This window comes from Leucopleurus acutus, assembly GCF_964270905.1.
Source record: "Leucopleurus acutus genome assembly, chromosome: 5".
NCBI lineage: Eukaryota > Metazoa > Chordata > Mammalia > Artiodactyla > Delphinidae > Leucopleurus > Leucopleurus acutus.
This window is the reverse complement of record NC_139147.1, coordinates 83,102,073-83,126,032: the sequence shown is the minus strand read 5'-3', so window position 1 is coordinate 83,126,032 and position 23,960 is coordinate 83,102,073.

Sequence of the window (23,960 nt, the reverse complement as noted above, 5' to 3'; positions counted from 1 at the left end):
CTGCATTGGAAGGCGGATTCTTTGCCACTGGACCACCAGGGAAGCCCCTTAGAACCACTTTTTTGAGCCCTTACCTTGAATCTAGATGTGATGCTGACCTCTCTGTCCTTAACCTGCAAATGCTCACGACAAGCCTGTGAGACAGGCACCATGACTGAAGCTGTAAGATGAAACTGAAGCCGAGAAGTGGTTAGGTTGCACCCAGACAGTAAGTGGCAGGGCCAAGATTCAACCTCATGCTCTTAAAAACTATGCTAGAGGGACTCTGAGGCCCAGCTCCCATAACACCTTCTACACGGAACCATACCTGTCGCCTGCACCCAGCCTCTTCTCCACAAAGCAGGATTTCCGTGTCACCTCTTTGGGGCTCCCAAGCTCTTTGTTGATGACCCTGGGCTCTGACCTTAAGCAATTGGGAAATTGTGGAATGCTAGGACCAATTCCTACCAGTCCCCAGTGGCTCAGAAAGGGCAAGCGATTTTTTTATTGACACACAGCTAGAAAGTAGCTTTGTAGGAGAATGAGCAAAGACTGCTCAAAGTACTGGACCATTTGGACTGTGGTGAAATAGGCAGGACATGAGCATAGATCCTGAGAAGGTCCCAGCACCTTTGTTTTTTTGGTTTTTTTTGCAGTACGCGGGCCTCTCACTGCTGTGGCCTCTCCCGCTGTGGAGCACAGGCTCCGGACGCGCAGGCCCAGCGGCCATGGCCCACGGGCCCAGCCACTCCACGGCATGTGGGATCCTCTCGGACCGGGGCACGAACCCGTGTCCCCCACATCGGCAGGCGGACTCCCAACCACTGCGCCACCAGGGAAGCCCGTCCCAGCACCTTTGACCAGCCACTTCCACCCTTCACAGGTAAGCAAACCCTTCTTAGGGTTTAGTAGACATGCTCGAAGGTTTTTGAAGAGCAACGTTGTTTATAAAACCCTCTAATGACCCGACGGGGTAGGGTGAGGGGTGAGTGTGAGGGGTCATAGGTCCAGAATGATGGTCTCCTAAGGCAAAGAAGCAGGAAGGAGGAAGCTCAGACCCAGAGGGAAGCGGTAGGGGTGGAGACGGCCGGAGAGGAAGGGAACCACAACAGCCGATAACACCCCCATTTCTTCCTAAGACAAAGGCATCTCTCCCGTAGGAGCCTTAGAGAGAAGTCTGGGGCTGCCCAGTCTCTGGGGTAGAGGGACTATCAACTCTGGCTCTGGGGACAGACATTGCTGTCTCTCTCTGGCTCCTGCCTAACCCCCTTGGGGATTTGTACCCTCCCTCACCTCTAGCTCTGAAACAAATACTTCCTCAGCCCTGCTGGCAACTCAGCTCCCTTTGAGTCTGACACAAGGTGCCCATCTTCCTGAGACTTGACTTCTGGGTGTCTGGGACGTATTACTTGGGTCCAGCTCTCTCAGTGACATGTTGGATGGAGGGCCCAGGGTGACCGAGACAGGGCGGCACCTGGCAGCCAGCTAGGGGAGCCGGGAACCTGGATTTCTATGAAGGCCTTTTCCTGCACAGAGGTGCTTTCTCTCTCAAAACCCTGACCACCATGGGATAATGTTTACGAGAGAGAGAATTAAGAGAAGAAAAGCAGGATTCAATAATGTGAATACTATTGTGAGTTTAGCAATCGACACAGAAGGAGAGAAATGCATCGACACACCCAGAAGGATTATCCTGGGTAGTACTATTGTGGGAGATTTGTCTTCTCTCTACTTTTCCATGTGTTCCAGGTTTTCTACAGTGAACAAATATTACTTTTTTAAGGAAAAAAATGTTGATTTTAGAAAATGTTCATCTGAAAACTTGCAAACAATAATAAAAACGTTAACATATATTTAAAAGATGGGAAGGAAAAAACCCCTCCAAGTTCACTTTGCTTCATTGTGGGTAGAATGTCACCTGACTCTCCAAATATGAAGTCTGCACCCGCCCCCGCCCCCAGTCTCCCTGTTCCCCTTGCCCTGTTTATTCTTCTTCATGCTGTTTATTACGACCTGATATATCTTATGCCTATTGAATTGTCTCTTTTCTGCCTTCCCCGCTAGCATGGAAGCGACAGAAGAACAAGGGCTCTGTCAGTTCTGTTCATCTCCGCAGCCCAGAGCAGACCTGGCATTAAAAAGGTCTGAGCCCAGTACGTGTTTGTTGACTGAACAAATGGTCAGCCTGTGAGCGATTTTAATTTTCTTCTTCATACATTTCTGAGATTTCAGCTGTTTTCCAATGAGCTTTTATTACTTTTGTGAGCAGAAGAAAAAATGAATCAATATTATTTTTTCCTCCATGGAAATAGCACAATGGAGTGACATCTCAATTATGATATTTGGGAGTGAGCTTCTTTTATAATGAAGCTGGCATTCTTTTAAGCCTCAAAAACACATGAGAAATCTGCTGGTGTGAGTCATATGTCTGCCTGGCCAGATCCCTGCTGAGCTGGATGAGAGCACAGATGTGTAGAGAGAGCTGCTCCTTGTCTGCAGGGCCACCAAAGGTACACAGGGCTAACTGTGCGAATTTGCTCCCCACAAGGCTAGCTGGAAGCCTGTGCTCTGTGTGCCTTTCCCTCTTTCCCCATCTGCTCACCTTTGGATCTTTGGTCAGTAGGTGCAGAGACACATTTGCCAACAGGGTTCCTGAAATTAGATCTAGTCCACCTGAATTAGATCTCCTGAATTAGGCACTTGCCCTCTCCTCAGTGGGGTCCCTGCTCCCCTGGGAAGATAAGATGGGGCTCGTCTGGTTCCAGCTCTTGAAGCTTCTGGGGAAGAATGAGGCATCTTTTGTCCTCCAACATCTGGAGGCTGCTCCTCCAGGATGGGTCTGCCAGCCCTTTTCTTCTCCCCGTTCCTTCCCTTGCTCCCCTTCTCTCTCTAACTTAACCATTTGCCACGCAGCTCCCAGAACCTGTTTTCTATGCTCAGGAACATGGTTTCTTCTTCTTTTTAAATCTATTTACTTATTTTTGGCTGCCTTGGGTCTTCGTTGCTGTGCGCAGGCTTTCTCTAGTTGTGGCGAGCAGGGGCTCCTCTTCGTTGTGGTGCGTGGGCTTCTCATTGCGGTGGCTTCCCTTGTTGCGAAGCTTGGGCTCCAGGCGCGCAGGCTCAGTAGTTGTGGCGCACGGCCTTTTGGCCTTAGTCGCTCCGCGGCGTGTGGGATCTTCCCAGATCAGGGCTCGAACCCGTGTCCCCTGCATTGGCAGGTGGATTCTTAACCATTGCACCACCAGGGAAGCCCCCTTCTTCTTGTTCTTCTTCCCTGCCCACCACCAGTTTTAAGAACTGAAACAGTCTCAGTAACCTACCTCTCCCTCTGTGTTCCCACCATCTTCCACTTTTCTTTAGCGGCCTTACTGCTGGAACTCCTCACAGATCCCTTTCTCTCTAAGCTCAGGCCTCCACTAAATGCCTTGGTCCCCCTTCCCCTCTCCAGAATCTGCTGCCAGTTATGCCAGCCCTGCCCCCTTCCCCCTCAGGGCAGAAGGGAATAGAGTCACTTTTGTTTTTAAACAAGTTCTCCATCCTCCTATAATTAACATAGAAAACAGAAACAAAAAGAACTGAAAAATGAAGGCATCTGAAATCCTCACAATATACAAATGTGGAGGAGAGCCACTATGACGGACTCTTTCTTTCTCTCTTTCTCTTACATTCAACTCTCCAGCCTCAGGCACAAATGCACACAGCCTTCCCCCCCACCTCCCGCAAGAGACTCAACTCTGTTCCTACTCCCATCCACAGCTTTAAACGGATCTTGGGTGTGCAGGCTGGATTAATTATGACCTTGGATCATGACAAACTCGCATTGTTGGTCCATGATTGGTCTTTCATTTTATTTACTTATTGATATGCTCATGAACCTGCTACTAGTTTTAAGAACTAAAACATTTTCAGTAACCTACATCCACCTCTGTGTTCCCACCATATTTTATTCTGTTGCCCCCTTCACTCCACCACCCCGTGGGGTTCATCATCTTGAATTTTGTGTTTATTATTACCATACTTTTATTTTAAGATTTTTTTAAAAAGTCTTTTCTGAGTTTGTTACAGTATTGCTTCTCTTTTATGTTTTGGTCTTTTTTTTTTTTTTGGCCACGAGGCATGTGGGATCTTAGCTCCCCAACTAAGCTGGGACCGAACCCGCAACCCCTGCATTGGAAGGTGAAGTTTTAACCACTGGACCACCAGGGAAGTCTCTATTATTATCATACTTTTAAAAGTAGCTGTATCCCAACTTTTGGGAGAGGTCAAGGATAGACAATCTACTTTTTCAGAAGAACAATAAGAAAGGGAGACTTGGGACTTCCCTGGTGGCTCAGTGGTTAAGACTCTGTGCTCCCAATGCAGGGGGCCTGGGTTTGATCCCTGGTCAGGGAACTAGATCCCACATGCATGCTGCAAATAAGAGTTCGCATGCCACAACTAAGGAGCCCAGGTGCCGCAACTAAGGAGCCGGTGAGCCTCAACTAAGACTCGGCACAACCAAATAAATAAATAAATTGTTTTTTAAAAAAGGGAGATTTTCCTACCAGATATCAGTAGTGCAATGGGGCTGGGAAGACTGGGTTATCCATTCAACTCATGTTCATCTCCTCCCGTTTCCCCTTCCCATACCTCCTCCTGCATTCCAGAAGCAGCCAGAGGAGAAGCCCTCTAATCCCCTCAGAGAGGCCTAGAAACCATACTCACAGCATAAGCTAGACAGACAGGAAGGCTGATAGATTGACAGCATAGAAAAACCGTCCCAGTAATAGCTGGCAGGTTTATCTGGGGACAAGGAACGTGGCTCCTGAGATAGGAATTACACTGTGGATCCCAGGACACTGCAGCGTCACTCACCTAGCGGGCATCCTCACAGAGCTATTTATGGGAACAAGACAAAGCACAGCTGGGGAGAGAGGACAGTCTTTAGATTAGATGTCTCCATCCTGTAGCACAGCCTCTGCCCTGAGCGTCTCAAGCTCTCTGTTTCTGTCACCTGTGGGGCACGGCTGGTATCTGGCCCCTGGAAGTCCCACCCAGGAGGAGTAGCGACAGTGCCAGAGGCTGCAGAGGCCATAGACAGCGGCCAGCACAGCAGCCCCTAAGCCCAGCTGCCAGAAGAACAAAGTAGTGAGAAAGGCGAGATCCGCGGGGCTGTCTGCCCACTAGGGCTGCCCAGAAAGTGGGGCATACAGTATCGAGGTCACCTGCAGCAGCCAGGAGCCAGACACCAGCATAGCCAGGCCTTGAGCACCCAGAGTGGGACCCAGACCTCGACGATGAGCACCAGGGCCAGCAGGAATGCAGGCAGCGTCAGCATGGCGTGCACTCGGGTCTCCAGGGCGTTCCTGTGCTCGATGTGGGCCACCGTTTCCAGCAGCTTCACAACCAGGGCCAAGGCTGTGGCCGCCCGCTCCAGCTTCATGCTCTGCTGAGCCAGCCACGCCTGGCTTGTGAGCTCCACCAGGTCACTGACAGGAAGAACCCAAAGATGGTGGCACGCTGCCACGCATGGTGATGCTGGAAAGGCCGCCGGGGATCCTCCCAGTCTATCAGGGGAAAACAGCTGGTTCCAGGTGGGAAGAAGAACTGTCCCAAGATCAGCCTCTCGCCGGTGCCCATCTTCACCATTCCCTCTGCACGTACCCGCTGCCACCACCTCTGGCCTTGCTTGTCTGTGGCGGCGAGTGGGGGGAAGAGGAGCTCCTGGCTCCGTGAGAGGGCCCGGGACACCATCACTGTACAGTAGAGCCCACCGTGATAGATGAGCAGCGCCAGAGCCAGGTGCCCCGAGAGCGTGCCCATGCCTCGGCCAGCAGCCCGCTCGGGAGTGGGGGCCTGGGGCACATGAGGGACTCTCCCCACCTCTCGACTGTCAGAACAGGCCCTGCTGGCCCCTCCTCTCTTGCCCACACAGGGGGAGGGCACAGGCCCCACGTGGGGCCGCGTCATTTTCAGGTAGCTGAGAGCTGGCCGGGCTCCTCCCTGATGGCAGGGCTCCAGGACAGGGTGGTACCACTACAACACACACCACTCTGCTCCTTTCCTCAGCCCTGAGCCTTTGTCCCACCGTTAGAAGAATGCGTATGAAGTACTTGACGCCCTGGAAGTACAGTAGATGGTACTTATTGTCAGTTATTATCAGTCCAAGTGGAACACCCCAGGTTTCAGCAGCCAGTGGATACAAACCCAGGCTCACTACCATTGATGGCCAAGTTCTTCACTCTTACCCGAGCCCCTGTGCGCTTGCCCTTCCCCAGGTCTTTCAGTGGCTATAAGGGAAGAGCTGTGGCTGAGGTTCTGCATGTTGCTTTCCGCTGCACCACCTGCACTGGCGCTGCTTCTGAGCCTTGATTCTGCAGCTGCAGGCCCTGACAGCTCGGGCTGGGCTGCCCTGCCGAGGCACGGTGGTGGTGACAGAGCCGCTGACACTCAGTTCCTCCTGCCCTGAGACGCCACGGCCTGTCTTTCTGCACCATCCCCTGCCCTCTGTCCTGGCCACCGGGTATTGGCTCTGCCTTGTTGCTTCTTCCCTGGACACTCCCCTACCCCTGCTCTGAGCAAGGCCCTGCCTGGAACAGACACTGTCTTTGGGTTCTTGACATGTAACAAAGGAGAACTACAAGTGTGTAGAACCTCACAACAGGGGTGGAGAGGACAACACCAAGGCCAGTAGAGATTGGGGCAAATGGGGGAATCAAGGAGGAGGTGGCATTTGAATCGTGACTTGATGGTTTAGACATTGCAAGTGGAGGGCCCTGGGGTGGGAAATACAAGAGGAAAGGGTAGGCTCAGAGGCTGAAGCAGGGAGATGGGGGGGCAGGGCAGAAGGGGAGAATAGACCGGCAGGTCTGGGCAGCCAGGGGTGGGTGGGGGGTTGGGGAGGCTTAACTATTGGACCACCCATCTCTATGGGACAAAGAGTCCCAGAGCTTGGGACTGAGAGGTGACCTGGGCAGGGGCTGTGAGCTGCCCACTGGGAAATGCCTGGTAGCCTCTGCTGGTATTGTCTCCTGTACCTGTGCATCAGGTAGACAAGAGGATAAGTGATGTCCAGTGGTGTGAGGGGCCTGGGCTGGGGAGAAGAGACCAGAGGTCAAGGGAAAGAGGAGATTGGGGGAGAAAGAAAAAGCACGTGGGTCGGTCTCTTTTGGGGGCAGGGGAACAGCCAACTGGATGCCCAAGCCAGAAACCAAGGCATCGTCCTGGTCTCCTCCCTTCATCCAGCCCCACAGTCAGTCCCTTACCACGTCCAGCCAGTTCCTCCTCCTGCAGAGGTAGACCTTCCTTTTCCTCTGACCACCCGCCTCGGCTCTCTGCTGGCCCGTGTCCTCTCTACCTCCTGGTTTCTCTTTTCCATACGGCTGCCAGAACACGCATATTCACACCTGATCGTGTCATTTTCCTGATGAACATTCTTCAGGGGTCTTGTGCCGGCTGTAGGCTGGAGTTCTGTGGCCAGGCAAACAAGGTCCTGTGTGACCTGTCCCCTTCGATCACTCATGCCTGCATTCCCCCACCTGCCAACGTTATGCTTCAGCTTCTCTGGATTCTCTGTATTTTTCTAGAACATGCCCATGCTTTGCATTGCCTTGGTCTTTGACCATTTGGTTCCCTCTCTCTGCAGTATCCCCTCCCACCTTATCTTCGTGGTAAACTTCTACCCAACACCACTTTATTAACCAGAGAAGCAACTCTATGTTTTAACTGTACTCTGCACAGGCTCACACGAAAACAGTTCTCGGGCTGTCTTGTCATCATCTCTGCTGTGCTGGGAGATGCTCCTCTCAGATACCTCTTCCAGAAAGGACTCGCTGCCCGGCTGCCAAGCATTTGGTGAGCTAACAACTTCAGTTGTAGAGTCTCCTTCAGGGTCAACCTGTTTTCCAGCTGAGGGCACATCCTTTCAGGGTGGCCTCCAGCTAGCAACCCGCCAAGGTGGTGTCATAAGGGCCCGGCCATTTCCCGCCAGCGCTGGATTCTCTAATGGGTGACATGTGCTCCGGAGCTCCCTGGTGGGCAGGCAGAGACCTCAGCAGGCCTGCATCATAGCTGGAGAATTCTCCCTGCTCACTCCAGCTTTTGCCTTTTTCTTTTCCCAAGTCCTACTCGCCAATAAAACTTTTGGACTCCTAACTCCATCTCAGCATCTGTTTTCAGGAGTGGTCCAAAAGATTAGTCAGTAAGATGGAGTTTGGGGACTGATCACACCATCACCCAGCTGGCAATGAGGACCACATCCCAGGACAGCCCCCAGCTCGGGCTGGTATTCCCACTGTTAAACATTTCACTGGTGGTGACTTGGGAAAATGTGCAGGTAGAGAATAACGAACTAGCCTGTGTGATGATCAGGCATTTAAAAGGTATGTGTGTGTATGTAATTGTACACACATGCCTGCACACACATACGTGGATAGATGGGAATGAATAGTTGGGTCGATAACCCACAGACACATAATGAAAAGCTGAGGGCAATTAACAAACAACTGAAAACAAGTGTGAGAGCCTGAGGGTTTCTTTGGCATCTTACAAAGAATCCTTCATCTCACACAGTGGGTGAAGAAAAAAGAGCTGGAGTTGAAGGTCAGGATTTAATAGACAGAGAGGCTGAGTGGTATAATATAGCTCCAAATATGGTTGAATCCTGACCCAAGGCAGGTCTGTGGGACCATGACACATTGGTTGGATACCCTGGAAGACACCGAATCCCTGAACTTCTGCCTCTGAGTGGTGTGGCAGGTGATATCACCAGTGAATCCTGTGATTATGCCTTGCTTCCTTTGCTGTAAGGGAATTCCCTCGTTGGATGTTGTATTGACTATATTTTCTCGTTTCCTGTATTCTTGATCCTCTGGCATTTGGGGCCTTGATGTTGGAGAGACTGCCCCTCCCAGGGCTCACAAATTCCCAGAGATAGCAAACAACTTCCTTGCAAGTGCGCTTTTGATATACGAACCGACCAATCCAGAGCTCATCTCCAACTAGCTCTTTTATCAAACTTTCACATACCTTGTTCCAAATCACCCCAGGGCGAGGTACCAATTATTAACTAGGGTCCAACTCTATAGCCCAGAGCCCAAGGAAGCCATTCAAGCTATCCAATCCTAAACTGACTCAGAGTACCGCCCTGCCTTGCCCATTCCTTCTCACAAGAACCCTGATAAAGGCTCAAGCTACGCTCTGCCCCTCTTCTGCATCCTGAACAACACTGGTCCTTCCCTAGGTGGTCCTATGTGGCACGGCATGGAAGGCCCCTGTTTCTAGAATCTGTAAGTATAAATTTCTTCCTTAATGACAATCATTTTCACGTCTGCATGTCTCATCATACACGATGAAAATAAATCTTGGGTACAGTTTTAGAACAGATGCATGTTGTACGGGATTCAGCATCTGTGAATCAGGCATTCCATAACCACTAGCGCTGGCTGAGACCTTATGGGCATGAAAGGCAAACCTACACCTAGACTAGATGTCTATCCCTGTGAAAATGAACTGTTGACCTTTGAGGATAGAAGGGACCCGAGGTAGTCAACGTGCTACCATGTGGCTGGTTGGTCTCTTCATGGAAGAGCACACACGGGGCTTAGCACTGGTCTGTGTTGCTGGCCAACTGGACATTCAGAAGCAGCAGCAGCTAGATTGTCCTTGTTAAGTGTGAATCCGTGCTGTTGGGCCCTTGCATAGCCTCTGTCTCTGCCATCATTGTTACTTTGTTCATGTGTCCATCGTGCTGGCAATGGGGTGGCACCGATAAAAGCTGCCTGAGTCATTTTGTTTGCATGGTGCCCCTTCCATGGTGGATGCTTTCTTGGACCAGTCCTGGTACCAAGTGTTACAGGTTGGGCTCTCCAGGAAGCAGTTGTTGAGACAGAGTTAGGCATGCAGAGTTAGGTGCAGGGGTTTCATTGGAGGGTAACAGCTGTGACAGGAAAGAGAGCAGTATTGAGCAGGGGGGGCCGTCAGATGGAAATGCAAATATGATAAACTGCCGCCCAGTGGGGCAGCTCCAGAGCAAAGACTGGTCCAAAGCTAGGCCCTGTGCCGCCCCCCTGCTCAGTTATGGGCTGGGGCCCATGCCGATGAAATGAACAGCTGGAGATGGTCAGCAATCACACTCCTCCCAGCTGGTCAGCACGTCTTTTCTTGAAGGAGGATCTGAATGGTGCATTTCCTTGTTTCCAGAAGCTCAGACTCCTCAAGAACCAGGGCTTGGGTCATACCACAGGTAAACCACTGAGACCGCAGAGGTGGTAGCTGAGGGCAGGAGGAATTTAGAATGCATGGTAGAGGAGGGAGGCGATGGGTACGAGCTGTGGCCCCAAGACCACCTGCAGCGAATGGGGTCTCTATTTCATCCCCCTAACTTCCCTCTTGTAGAGTTTCCTGGAAGAAGACAGGCCCCCAGAGTCTGCCCCATGTGTGTGGAAAAGCAGGTCCACGCAGCGCAAGGCGTGCACTGTGGCAGGCACAGAGCTGCACTGCCTGCTTCTCTCCTTCGAGAAGCTTCGAGGATTGAGGTGAGCTTACAGCCTCAGCGCCTGGGTCCACATTCAAGGTCAGCTTCAGTTTTTGAGCTGAGCCCAGCCAGTGTGAGTGTGACCATGGCATAGGGCCTGGCTATTCCTGCCCAGTGAGGGACTCTGAACAGGAAACCTTGGACGTCTTTGTTCCAGAGCTCCCGGGGGGCTGGTGGAAACTGACATGCCTGCGTCGCCATGGCTGTCCACCCCGTCCTTCTTCCTCCCCCTTCTTTCATTGCGTTCACCCTGGTGGACCTTGGTTCCTCCCAGCTCGGTCAGCCTCTGCTTCTCAGAGAACTCCAATGGCACAGTGGCCACTTGGGGTGGAACTAGTTAAATAAGAACAGCCAGAGGGTACTTTTGTGAGATTGTGATTCTCAGGGACAGCTTTAGGCTAGAGGAGGTTGGCCACCCGGTGGGGCCTCTGCAGTGTGGACTCCATCTGGGCCTGGCTCCCTCCCCACCAGACTTTCCCCTGCTCTCCTGAGGGTCGGGTGAGGAAAGAGAGATTCTGGATTAGGTGCCAAGGACTGGGATAGGAAGAGGCCAGGAGAGTCCCAGCACCTCCCAAACAGGAGCTGTGGTCCAGAGAGCAGCTGGTGCCACGGAGGGACCGACAGCAGGAGACAGCGTTTCATAGAGTGCTGGGGGCAGGGGGACCCTCTGTGGTCTGGCTGATGAGAACTTTCTAAATAAGTTTTTTTATTGCAGTATAATTGACATGTAAAATTATATTAGTTTCAGGTGTACAACATAATGATTCAATATCTGTATATATTGCAAAATGATCACCAGAATAAGTTTGGTTAACATCCATCACCACACAGTTACAAAAATTGTTTTCTTGTGATGAGAACTTTGAAGATCTACTCTCTTAGCAACTTTCAAATATGCAAGACAGTGTTATTAACTATAGTCACCATGCTGTACATTACATCTCAGGACTTATTTTATATCAGAGGTCTTTATGGCTACAGAGCGGGGCTCCTGGAGGGAGAAGAGAGCAAGGAATCAAACTGCCTCTTTCAGCCTCTCCAGGCAAAGCACAGATACACCGTGAGGGACTGGGGGTCCCTACCAGTAGCCACACCCCGGCCACCCTATGTAATTATTGTCATCATATGTTCTATTAGGGGAAAATCATGTGAAACTGCCATTTTTGTAGGTCAAAACACAGTGAAATACTGGCAGTTTTACTTGGTCCAATTTAACACAGAGAGTTGAATTGAAGTTAGGGGTATATATATTTATTCCCAGCGTAGGTATCTATTTATGGACCTTCCCGTAACCACTATTCCTGGAGCCTCCTACTGGTCAGGCATCAAGCAGAAGTCTTTCTGTGCATTCTCTGATTCTGTACTCACGGCAGCCCAAAGGGGTTGTACAATTATTATCCCTGTTTTTCAGATGAAGAAAGAGAGGCACAATCAAGTAGCATGCCTAGGGACAGAGGTGGGAGGCAGACCTACATCTTCTGACCTGTAAACCCATGTTCTCGCCCCTGCACAGACTGCCCTGTCAAAGTCCTCTGCGGCCTCCAGGGGGTGAAGTGGGATTGGGGACTGGACATTTGAGTGGAAGAACTGTTCAGAGAGCTCTACACCAAGTGGCCCCTATGCAACCATTAAGGTCAGATATGTATAGACTTTGTGTGGTTGAAAGCTTAAAAAGTCTGTGGGACCCTCTTTTGGAAAAATAATGCCAAAAATATCTTACTTTTGTAGATTTTGCCTAAATATGTGTCCATATGAACCTTTTGCTAAGGCCTCTCCCCTGGCCTTAGAAGGAACTTGTGCAAGGGAAGAGTGCTGAAGCTAAGCTTCGTTATCAAGGTTCTGATGCCCAGAGGGGTGCGACGGGAAGCAGCTGCCCTCACAGAACAGGCCTGGGCGGGCAGGGGCTCTGTCTGGCACAAAGAAAGTCCAGCACACCTGTAAGTTCCACCCAGGAGCCAGGGAGATTGTATAAACGGAGATCCAGGTGGCCTGTGTCTTTTACACAGGCCAGCCTCTGAAAAGGGGGTCCAGCGTCTGCGGGGTAGGCGTGGGGTGGGATGGGGTGGAGAATGTGTGTGGAAAGCCCTACACTGTGTTGGCATTTCTTTGGCTGAGAGCACTGCAGCTCCCAATTGTGGCCACTAGGGGGAGATGCTCCTCTGGGAACTGTTTGCGAAGAGTCTCGCTCTCCCCAGTCCCCCTTCCAAGGCACTCAGAGTCCCTGGGCCACTCACACTGTCATCATCAGGCCCAGTTCTGCTGATGAGGCCTCGTCTGCATCCTGTGGCCTCCTGTTTCAAGGAGCAACTCACAGGGGGAGGGGCTCCAAAGATGGAAGGAACGGATGGATTCTCCCTGGATGATGTGAAGGAGGAACATTTTCTTCCCTAAGGAGCCCCTGACCTTTCACAAAATTCCATAAGTTAAAACTTAGCTAAATGTTTAAATTAGAAAATTCAATCTGTGTTTAACTCAAGTTTAAGAATAGGAAACATTAAACTATTGTGTAGGTACATCTGGATTCTGTGCTGTAATTTGGGGAGGAAGACGTCCAGGCTCCCAGGAGAACCATGTGCTGCATGGGGTCTGTCTCCTCACAGCTATGAGCTCCTGGAAACCACTAATGGTCTTTGTTCACTTGATAGCCCCTGACCCAGCACACTAGGTCTTGATCAGTGTTTCCAGGATGAACAAGGGATCAGAGAAAGAAGGGGACAGAAAATGGGAGGGAAGGAAATGATGAGATAAGGACAGAGAGACAGAGACTGACTGTAGCTTATTCAAAAGAACTTTGTATATATTTTGCAGAACTTTAGAAATAAAGAAGAGACAGGGATATAAAGATGAATAAGTCGGTATTCCTGCTCTCTGGTGATTCAGTTTCTTATGAAAAAGAAAGATATGCCAGTAACAGTGGTGTTGGACAAAGTATAGGGGCCTTCCCCAGGGAGACCTCTTGGTATGAGGTGCACTCTGTCAGTGGCTGTGAGCATCAAGCTATCTGGTCAAAATGTTCAGAACCTTGCTTGACATTTGGTTCTTTGTAGGTGACATGTCAGTGTGTTTGTTTATATCTTTGGAATCTTTTAACCATCTCTGTATCCCCAGCATCTTGAACTTCCACAAAAATGATGTAAGTATGCCTCAGTGGAGTTATTTTTCATTCATTGCTCTGGGATCTTGGATAGAAGTCAAATGTTCTTCAGCTCTAGGAAATTTTCTTGTTTTATTTTTTGAAAATACTACCCCCCCCCAATGTTTCTATTTCTAGTTTCTAGCGCTTTTATTAGTCAGATGTTGGAATCCTGGACTGATCCTCTATAGCTCTTATCTTTTCTCTCACACTTCCTATTTTGTTGTTTTTTACATCTATTTTCTGATCTACTGGTCCTTCTATTGGAATTTTTTTTAATGATCAAATTTTTAATTTCTAAGAGTGTTGTCTTGTTTACGGAATTTTCTGGTTTGAGAGTAGCCTGTTCTTTTTTACGCTTGTAATAGCGTCTCAAGTTTCCCTGAGGATACTGTGTGTATTTTTTTTTTTCCTTTTTTTTTGGCTGTGTTTGGTCTTCGTTGTTGCACGCAGCCTTTCTCTACTTGTGGCAAGTAGGGGCTACTCTTCATTGCGCTGCATGGGCTTCTCATTTCGGTGGCTTCTCTTGTTACGGAGCATGGTCTCTAGGGCCGTGGGCTTCAGTAGTTGCAGCATGTAGGCTTATTAGTTGTGGCGCACCGGCCTAGTTGCTCCGCGGCATGTGGGATCTTCCTGGACCAGGGATCTAACCCGTGTCGCCTGCACTGGCAGATGGATTCTTAACCACTGTGCCACCAGGGAAGTCCCTGTATGTATATTTTCTCTTGTTCCCTGAGTTAGCCTTGTTTTCTCCAAGGTCATTTTTCCTGTTTTATTTTTCTTTCAACTTTTTATTTAAAAAATGTTCAACTTACATATAAGTTGAAAGAATAGTGCACTGAATGCTCATATATCCTTTCCCTAACCATCAATCATTAACATTTTGCCACATTTGCTTTCTCTCTATTTCTAGTTTTTTGTTTTTCTGAATCATTTGAAAATAATTGTAGACATCATGACATTTTAGTCCTAAATACTTCAGCATATATTTCTTTTAAGAATAAGGACATTTTCCGACATACCTCAAGATCATTACCACACTCCAAACGTCTAACACTAATTGAATAATATCTTCTGATATCCAGTTCATATTTAAATTCTACCATTTGTGCCCAAACTTACTTTAATAGCATTTTTTTTTTAGATCCAGGATTGGGTCAAGAGTCACATATTACAATTAGTTATTATGTTTCTTTATTCTCTTTAAACTTAGCACAGTTCTCCCTTACAAATTTTTTGGGTAGCTTTCATGGTACTGACTTTTTGAAGAGCTTGGGCTAGCCATCTTATGGAATGTTCTGCACTCTGCATTTTTCTGATTATGTTAAACAGGTTAAACATTTTTGGCAAGTACACTCCCTAGGTAATTTTATGCACTTAAGATTGCATCTCCTTGTTTCATTGTGATTAGATTTAGCTTACACATCCTGGGCAGTAATAATATACATGTGACATTGTGTTCTTTTCAGGACATCACATTTAAAGGCACACATGCTCACTTGCCCATCGCTGGTGATGTTGATTTGGATTACCCAGTCAAGGTGTTGTCTGCTTTATCAACTTGTTTTTTCCTTGCAATTAATAAGCCATCTTTGTGGAGAAATTTTAAGACCTTGTAAATATCCTGCTCCTTATCAACTTCCCTATAGATTTAGCACCTATTTTCCTGAGCCAATTTTTTTTACTATGATGATTGCAAAATGATGATTTTCAAACTTAACCATTCCCTCCACATTGATCAGTACTTCCTGGCTCTATAAGATGTCCCAGGTTCATATTGTACTTTCCATGTCCTAGTCCTGGAATCAGTTATTTCTCCAAGGAGTTCTGGCTCCTTTTATTGGTTGCCTTTACTGTTGGAGGATATTTTCACTGCATGAATTGTAGTTATAGGTTAGCAGTTTTTTCCCCTTCAGTATTTTAAAGATGTCGTTCCATTGTCTTCTGGTTTGTGTTATTTCTAAGTCAATGTTTTATCATTGTTTAATTTTTTTTTCATTTTTCTCTGCCTTTAAGATTTTTCTGTTTATCTTTGGTTTTTAGCATTTGAGCTTCTTGGATCTGTGGGGTGATATTTTCTCATAATATCTGAGATGTTTGAAATGTTTCAGCCATTATTTTTTCAAATATATTTTTGCATGCTATAATATCTCACCTCTCCTGGGACTTCAATTACATGTGTTAGACTACCTAATATTGTCCTACAGGTCACTAAGGCTCTGGTCAATTTTTGCATTTTTTTTTCTCCTGTGATTCACTTTGGATAGGTCTATTGACTTGCCTTCAAGTTCACTGATCTTTTTTTTCCTGCAGTGTCTAATCTGCCCTCAACACATTTGGCAAATTTTTTATTTCTGATATTGTATTCTTCAATTCTAGAATTTCCATTTGATGCTTTTTAATAGTTTCCCTTTACCTACTGAATTTCCCCAATTGTTCACTCACTATGTTCGGTTTTTCCCTTTAAATCCTTAAACATTTTTTTACAAGTTTTGTTGTATTTTATTTATGTATTTATTTACTTTTGGCTGTGTTGGGTCTTCATTTCTGTGCGAGGGCTTCCTCTAGTTGCAGCGAGTGGGGGCCACTCTTCATCGTGGTGCGCAGGCCTCTCACTGTCGCGGCCTCTCTAGTTGCGGAGCACAGGCTCCAGACGCGCAGGCTCAGTAGTTGTGGCTCATGGGCCTAGTTGCTCCGCGGCATGTGGGATCTTCCCAGACCAGGGCTCGAACCTGTGTCCCCTGCATTGGCAGGCAGATTCTCAACCACTGTGCCACCAGGGAAGCCCCCTTAAACATTTTTATAATGGCTTCTTAAAAGTCTGTGTCTGTTAATTCCAACATCTCCTATCATGTTGAGTTTGTTTCTCTTAACTTTTTTTCCTTGATTTTGAATCACATTTTACTACTACTTCATCTGTCCATTGATTTTCGATTGTCATGTGTACATTGTACATTCTATGCTGTGGGAATTATGTGGCTTTAAAGTTTGTTGAGGTTCATTTTAGTAGGCAATCGATTTACTGGTGAATCAATTTGATTTTTTCTTCAAGGCTTGTTTTAAGCCTTGTTAGGACTGGTTTAGAGTATTCCTTACTTAAGGGCTGGACTAGCTCTACTCCTAAGATGTGGCTTTTCTGAGGCCTCAATTGAACTGCACCATTGTTCAACCACTCTGACTGGTTGGAACTGCTATGTCTCCCAGTCTTGTGAGACCGCTGGAATCTCTGTGCGGCTCCCAACTTCTCAATAGCTGTTCTTTGCCAGGCTTTGCAGACTCTCATCTCTCTATGCTCAGCTGAGTATTCAGTCAACCACTTGAGGGGACCCCCTATGCAGATTTCTGAATCTCCTTCTCTTACAGCTCTCTCCTTTTCAGTACGCTGCCTCACAAATTTCAGCTGTTTCAACAGCCCTAAAATCTAATTCCTGCCTCTTCAGCTCAATGAGCCCACTGTTCTCTGCTTGGGCTCTACCTCTTTGTACTGTGGTCTAGAAACTGTCTCCAGGAAGAAAGCCAGGTTATGGTGGAACTCATATGGGTGTTTCTTCTCTTAGGGATCATGGTTCTGTACTACCTGTTGTCCCAATATCTAAAAAAACTTTATACATTTTGTCTAGTTTTGTAATTATTTATGGCAGGAGGGCTAGTCCAGTGCTAGTTACTCTGTCATAACCAGAACTGTTGGAAAATTTTAAATGCCAAATACAGTTTTTAAAAAAACACCACACTTCTTGAACTTTTAATTTCTTCTTTCAGCACTGGTAAATTTGATGAACCCATCTGTTTTATGTTCCCTTTTTTCTTCCTTTTTGGTTCTTTTAGATTAATAAAATATTTTCTATAATTTCCTTTTTTTTGGTCAAATTGTCAGTTATAATTTCTTTCACTATTTTTTTAGTTTTGCACTAATGATTATACAATAGGATGACAACTTGATTTTCTTTACTTTGTATTTGATTTGGAAAATTTGCCAAGAGGAGTTTTTTCTTTACCTTTAAAATTGTTTTACTCTGATATATCTCAGAGTTGACTATTCTGGTCAATTTTCCTATGTACATAGGTGCATTCGACATGTAGATTTAGGCCATTTTTACTTTCAGAAAGTTTTCTGGGATTATATTTCTTTGGGGTTAAACACTTCATATTTATTTAATTTATAATCTACTTTATGGTGGTATAACTTATATAAAATAAAATTCACCAATTTGAAGTGTGTAATTTGATGAGTTTTGACAAGTCATATATAGTTGTATAATCATTACTACAATCACTATTGGATTATAGTTTTAAATATTAGTTTCATTCCATTGTTCTGTTTTGCTTTTTCAGCAACTCCAATTATATGTATATAAATCTTTTTTGCCTATTCTCTATATTTATCATCTTTTCTTTGATCATTTTACCTCCTTATTTATTTATTTTTCTCTTGGCTATGTCTCTTATTATATTTTCAGTTGAATTTTCATCTACTTTGGGCATTTTGTGATTTAATCTTTACTTCTGAAATCTTTTAATTAAAAAAAATTAAAGATTTTATTGAGATATAATTGACTTATAACATTATATTACCTTCAGGTGTATAACATATTGAGTTGATATTTGTATATATTTCTTTTTCTTTAAAAAAAATTTTTTTTACAGCGGGTTCTCATTAGTTATCCATTTTATACACATCAGTGTATACATGTCAATCCCAATCTCCCAATTCATCATACCACCACCCCCACCCCCACCATTTTCTGCCCTTGGTGTCCATATGTTTGTTCTCTACATCTGTGTCTCAATTTCTGCCCTGCAAACTGTTTCATCTGTACCATTTTTCTAGGTTCCACATATATGCGTTAATATATGATATTTGTTTTTCTCTTTCTGACTTACTTCACTCGGTATGACAGTCTCTAGATCCATCCACGTCGCTACTAATGACCCAATTTCGTTCTTTTTTATGGCTGAGTAATATTCCATTGTATATATGTACCACATCTTATTTATCCATTCGTCTGTCAATGGGCATTTAGATTGCTTCCATGTCCTGGCAATTGTAAATAGTGCTGCAATGAACATTGGGGTGCATGTGTCTTTTTGAATTATGGTTTTCTCTGGGTATATGCCCAGTAATGGGATTGCTGGGTCACATGATAATTCTATTTTTAGTTTTTTAAGGAAACTCCATACTGTTCTCCATAGTGGCTGTATCAATTTACATTCTGACCAACAGTGCAAGAGGGTTCCCTTTTCTCCACACCCTCTCCAGCATTTGTTGTTGGTAGATTTTCTGATGATGCCCATTCTAACTGGTATGAGGTGATACCTCATTGTAGTTTTGATTTGCATTTCTGTAATAATTAGTGATGTTGAGCAGCTTCTCATGTGCCTCTTGGCCATCTGTATGTCTTCTTTGGAGAAATGTCTACTTAGGTCTTCTGTCCATTTTTTGATTGGGTTGTTTGTTTTTTTAATATTGAGCTGCATGAGCTGTTTATATATTTTGGAGATTAACCCTTTGTCCATTGATTTGTTTGCAAATATTTTCTTCCATTCTGAGGGCTGTCTTTTCATCTTGTTTATACTTTCCTTTACTGTGCAAAAGCTTTTAAGTTTCATTAGGTTCCATTTCTTTATTTTTGTTTTTATTTCCATTACTCTAGGAGGTGGATCAAAAAAGATCTTGCTGTAATTTATGTGAAAGAGTGTTCTTCCTATGTTTTCCTCTAAGAGTTTTATAGTGTCCAGTCTTACATTTAGGTCTTGAATCCATTTTGAGTTTATTTTTGTGTATGGTGTTAGGGAGTGTTCTAATTTCATTCTTTTACATGTAGCTGTCCAGTTTTCCCAGAACCACTTATTGAAGAGACAGTCTTTTCTCCATTGTCTATTCTTGCCTCCTTTGTCATAGATTAGTTGACCATAGGTGTGTGGGTTTATCTCTCGGCTTTCTATCCTGTTCGATTGATCTATATTTCTGTTTTTGTGCCAGTACCATATTGTCTTGATTACTGTAGCTTTGTAGTATAATCTGAAGTCAGGGAGTCTGATTCCTCCAGCTCCATTTTCTCCCTCAAGACTGCTTTGGCTATTTGGGGTCTTTTGTGTCTCCAAAAAAATTTTAAGATTTTTTGTTCTAGTTCTGTAAAAAATGCCATTGGTAATTTGATAGGGATTGCATTGAATCTGTAGATTGCTTTGGGCAGTAGAGTCATTTTCACAGTATTGATTCTTCCAATCCAAGAACATGGTATATCTCTCCATCTGTTTGTGTCATCTTTGATTTCTTTCATCAGTGTCTTATAGTTTTCTGCATACAGGTCTTTTGTCTCCTGAGGTAGGTTTATTCCTAGGTATTTTATTCTTTTTGTTGCAGTGGTAAATGGGAGTGTTTTCTTAATTTCTTGTTCAGATTTTTCATCATTAGTGTATAGGAATGCAGGAGATTTCTGTGCATTAATTTTGTATCCTGCAACTTTACCAAATTCATTGATTAGCTCTAGTAGTTTTCTGGTAGCATCTTTAGGATTTTCTCTATATAGTGTCATGTCATCTGCAAACAGTGACAGCTTTACTTCTTCTTTTCCAATTTGTATTCCTTGTATTTCTTTTTCTTCTCTGATTGCCGTGGCTAGGACTTCCAAAACTCTGTTGCATAATAGTGGTGAGAATGGACATCCTTGTCTTGTTCCTGATCTTAGAGAAAATGCATTCAGTTTTTCACCCTTGAGAATGATGTTTGCTGTGGGTTTGTCATATATGGCCTTTATTATGTTGAGGTAGTTTCCCTCTATGCCCACTTTCTGGAGATTTTTTATCATAAATAAGTGTTGAATTTTGTCAAAAGCTTTCTCTGCATCTATTGAGATGATCATATGGTTTTTCTTCTTCAATTTGTTAATATGATGTATCACATTGATTGACTTGTGCATATTGAAGAATCTTTGCATTCCTGGGGTAAATCCCACTTGATCATGGTGTATGACCTTTTTAATGTGCTGTTGGATTCTGTTTGCTAGTATTTTGTTGAGGATTTTTGCATCTATATTCATCAGTGATATTGGTCTGTAATTTTCTTTTTTTGTAGTATCTTTATCTGGTTTTGATATCAGGGTGATGGTGGCCTCATAGAATGAGTTTGGGAGTGTTCCTTCCTCTGCCATTTTTTGGAAGAGTTTGAGAAGGACGGGTGTTAGCTCTTCTCTAAATGTTTGATAGAAGTTGCTTGTGAATCCATCTGGTCCTGGACTTTTGTTTGTTGGAAGATTTTTAATCACAGTTTCAATTTCATTACTTGTGATTGGTCTGTTCATATTATCTATTTCTCCTGGTTCAGTCTTGGGAGGCTATACCTTTCTAAGAATTTGTCCATTTCTTCCAGGTTGTCCATTTTATTGGCATAGAGCTGCTTGTAGTAATCTCTTAGGATGCTTTGTATTTCTGCGGTGTCTGTTGTAACTTCTCCTTTTTCATTTCTAATTTTATTGATTTGAGTCCTCTCCCTCTTTTTCTTGATGAGTCTGACTAATGGTTTATCAATTTTGTTTATCTTCTCAAAGAACCAGCTTTTAGTTTTATTGATCTTTGCTATTGTTTTCTTTGTTTCTATTTCATTTATTTCTGCTCTGATCTTTATGATTTCTTTCCTTCTACTAACTTTGGGTTTTGTTTGTTCTTCTTTCTCTAGTTCCTCTAGGTGTAAGATTAGATTGTTTATTTGAGATGTTTGTTGTTTCTTGAGGTAGGATTGTATTGCTACAAACTTCCCTCTTAGAACTGTTTTTGCTGCATCCCATAGGTTTTGGATCATCGTGTTTTCATTGTCATTTGTCTCTAGGTATTTTTTGATTTCCTCTTTGATTTCTTCAGTGATCTCTTGGTTATTTAGTAATGCAGTTTTTAGCCTCCATGTGTTTGTACTTTTTACATTTTTTTCCCTTTAATTGATTTCTAATCTCACAGCGTTATGGTCAGAAAAGACGCTTGATATGATTTCAATATTCTTAAATATTTTGAGGCTTGATTTGTGACCAAAGGTGTGATCTTTCCTGGAGAATATTCCATGCGCACTGAGAAGAAAGTGTAATCTGCTCTTTTTGGATGGAATGTCCTATAGATATCAATTAAATCTGTCTGGTCTAGTGTGTCATTTGAAGCTTGTGTTTCCTTATTAATTTTCTGTTTGGATGAGCTGTCCATTGGTGTCAGTTAGGTGTTAAAGTCCCCCACTATTATTGTGTTACTCTTGATTTCCTCTTTTATAGCTGTTAGCAGTTGCCTTAGGTATTGAGGTTCTCCTATTTTGGGTGCATATATAATTATAATTGTTATATCTTCTTCTTGGATTGATCCCTCCATCATTGTGTAGTGTCCTTCCTTGTCTCTTGTAACATTCTTTATTTTAAAGTCTATTTTATCTGATATGAGAATTGCTACTCCAGCTTTCTTTGGATTTCCATTTGCATGGAATATTTTTTCCATCCCCTCACTTTCAGTCTGTATGTGTCCCTAGGTCTGAAGTGGGTCTCTTGTAGATAGTATATATATGGGTCTTGTTTTTGTATCCATTCAGCGAGCCTGTGTCTCTTGATTGAGCATTTAATCCATTCACATTTAAGGTAATTATCGATATGTATGCTGCTATTATCATTTTAATTGTTTTAGGTTTGTTTTTGTAGGTCCTTTTGTTCTCTTGTGTTTCCCACGTAGAGAAGTTCCTTTAGCATTTGTTGTAGAGCTGGTTTGGTGGTGCTGAACTCTCTTAGCTTTTGCTTGTCTGTAAAGCTTTTGATTTCTCCATCGAATCTGAATGAGATCCTTGCTGGGTGGAGTAATCTTGTTTGTAGGTTCTTCCCTTTCATCACTTTAAATATGTCATGCCACTCCCTTCTGGCTTGTAGAGTTTCTGCTGAGAAATCAGCTGTTAACCTTATGGGAGTTCCCTTGTATGTTATTTGTCGTTTTTCCCTTGCTGCTTTCGATAATTTTTCTTTGTCTTTAATTTTGGCAAATTTGATTACTATGTGTCTTGGTGTTTTCTCCTTGGGTTTATCCTGTATGGGACTCTCTGCACTTCCTGGACTTGGGTGGCTGTTTCCTTTCCAATGCTAGGGAAGTTTTTGACTATAATCTCTTCAAATATTTTCTCGGGTCCTTTCTCTCTCTCTTCTCCTTCTGGGACCCTTATAATATGAATGTTGTTGTGTTTAATGTTGTCCCAGAGATGTCTTAGTCTGTCTTTCTTTCTTTCTTTCTTTTTTTTTTGTGGTACGCAGGCCTCTCACTGTTGTGGCCTCTCCCGTTGTGGAGCACAGGCTCCAGATGCGCAGGCTCAGCGGCCATGGCTCATGGGCCCAGCCGCTCCACGGCACGTGGGATCTTCCCGGACTGGGGCACGAACCCGTGTCCCCTGCAGTGGCAGGCGGACTCTCAACCACTGCACCACCAGGGAAGCCCTGTCTTTATTTCTTTTCATTCTCTTTTCTTTATTCTGTTCTGCAGCAGTGAATTCCACCATTATGTCTTCCAGGTCATTATCCATTCTTCTGCCTCAGTTATTCTGCTATTTATTCCTTCTAGTGTATTTTTCATTTCAGTTATTGTATTGTTCATCTCTGTTTGTTTGTTCTTTAATTCTTCTAGGTCTTTGTTAAACATTTCTTGCATCTTCTCGATCTTTGCCTCCATTCTTTTTCTGAGGTCCTGTATCATCTTCACTATCATTATTCTGAATTCTTTTTCTGGAAGGTTGCCCATCTCCACTTCATTTAGTTGTTTTTCTGGGATTTTATCTTGTTCCTTCATCTGGTACATAGCCCTCTGCCTTTTCATCTCGTCTATCTTCCTGTGAATGTGGTTTTAGTTCCACAGGCTGCAGTATTGTAGTTCTTCTTGCTTCTCTGTATATATTTCTATTTGACTTTTTCTTCTATCTCTTTCCTGAGTTTGATTAACTCCTTTCACATCTTGGTTTTTGTCCATTTCTATCCAGAACATTTGAATTTTGGTGTTTTATATCTTCAAATGTCTATTTAATAATATTTAATTTGTGTTGAATATTGTGTCATGATTTTCATCCATTTCTTCGTTGTTTTGGAGGGGAATAAATTCATCAGCTGAACATATTAGACTCTCACTTATTGTTTTCTTCTCAAAGTGGCTTGGTATAGATGCTGCCTGTCATTTGTTTATTTAAAAGTGTGTTGAATTTTCCCGGCCTGCTAATAACAGGTTTTCTTTGTGGGGAGAGGTAAAGGGCTTGGGTGGTTTACTAAGATTCTTAGTTCAGGAATGCCTTCTTTTATTGATAAGTGTAGTGAAATTTCTTTAATAGATTGTGCTTTTCTG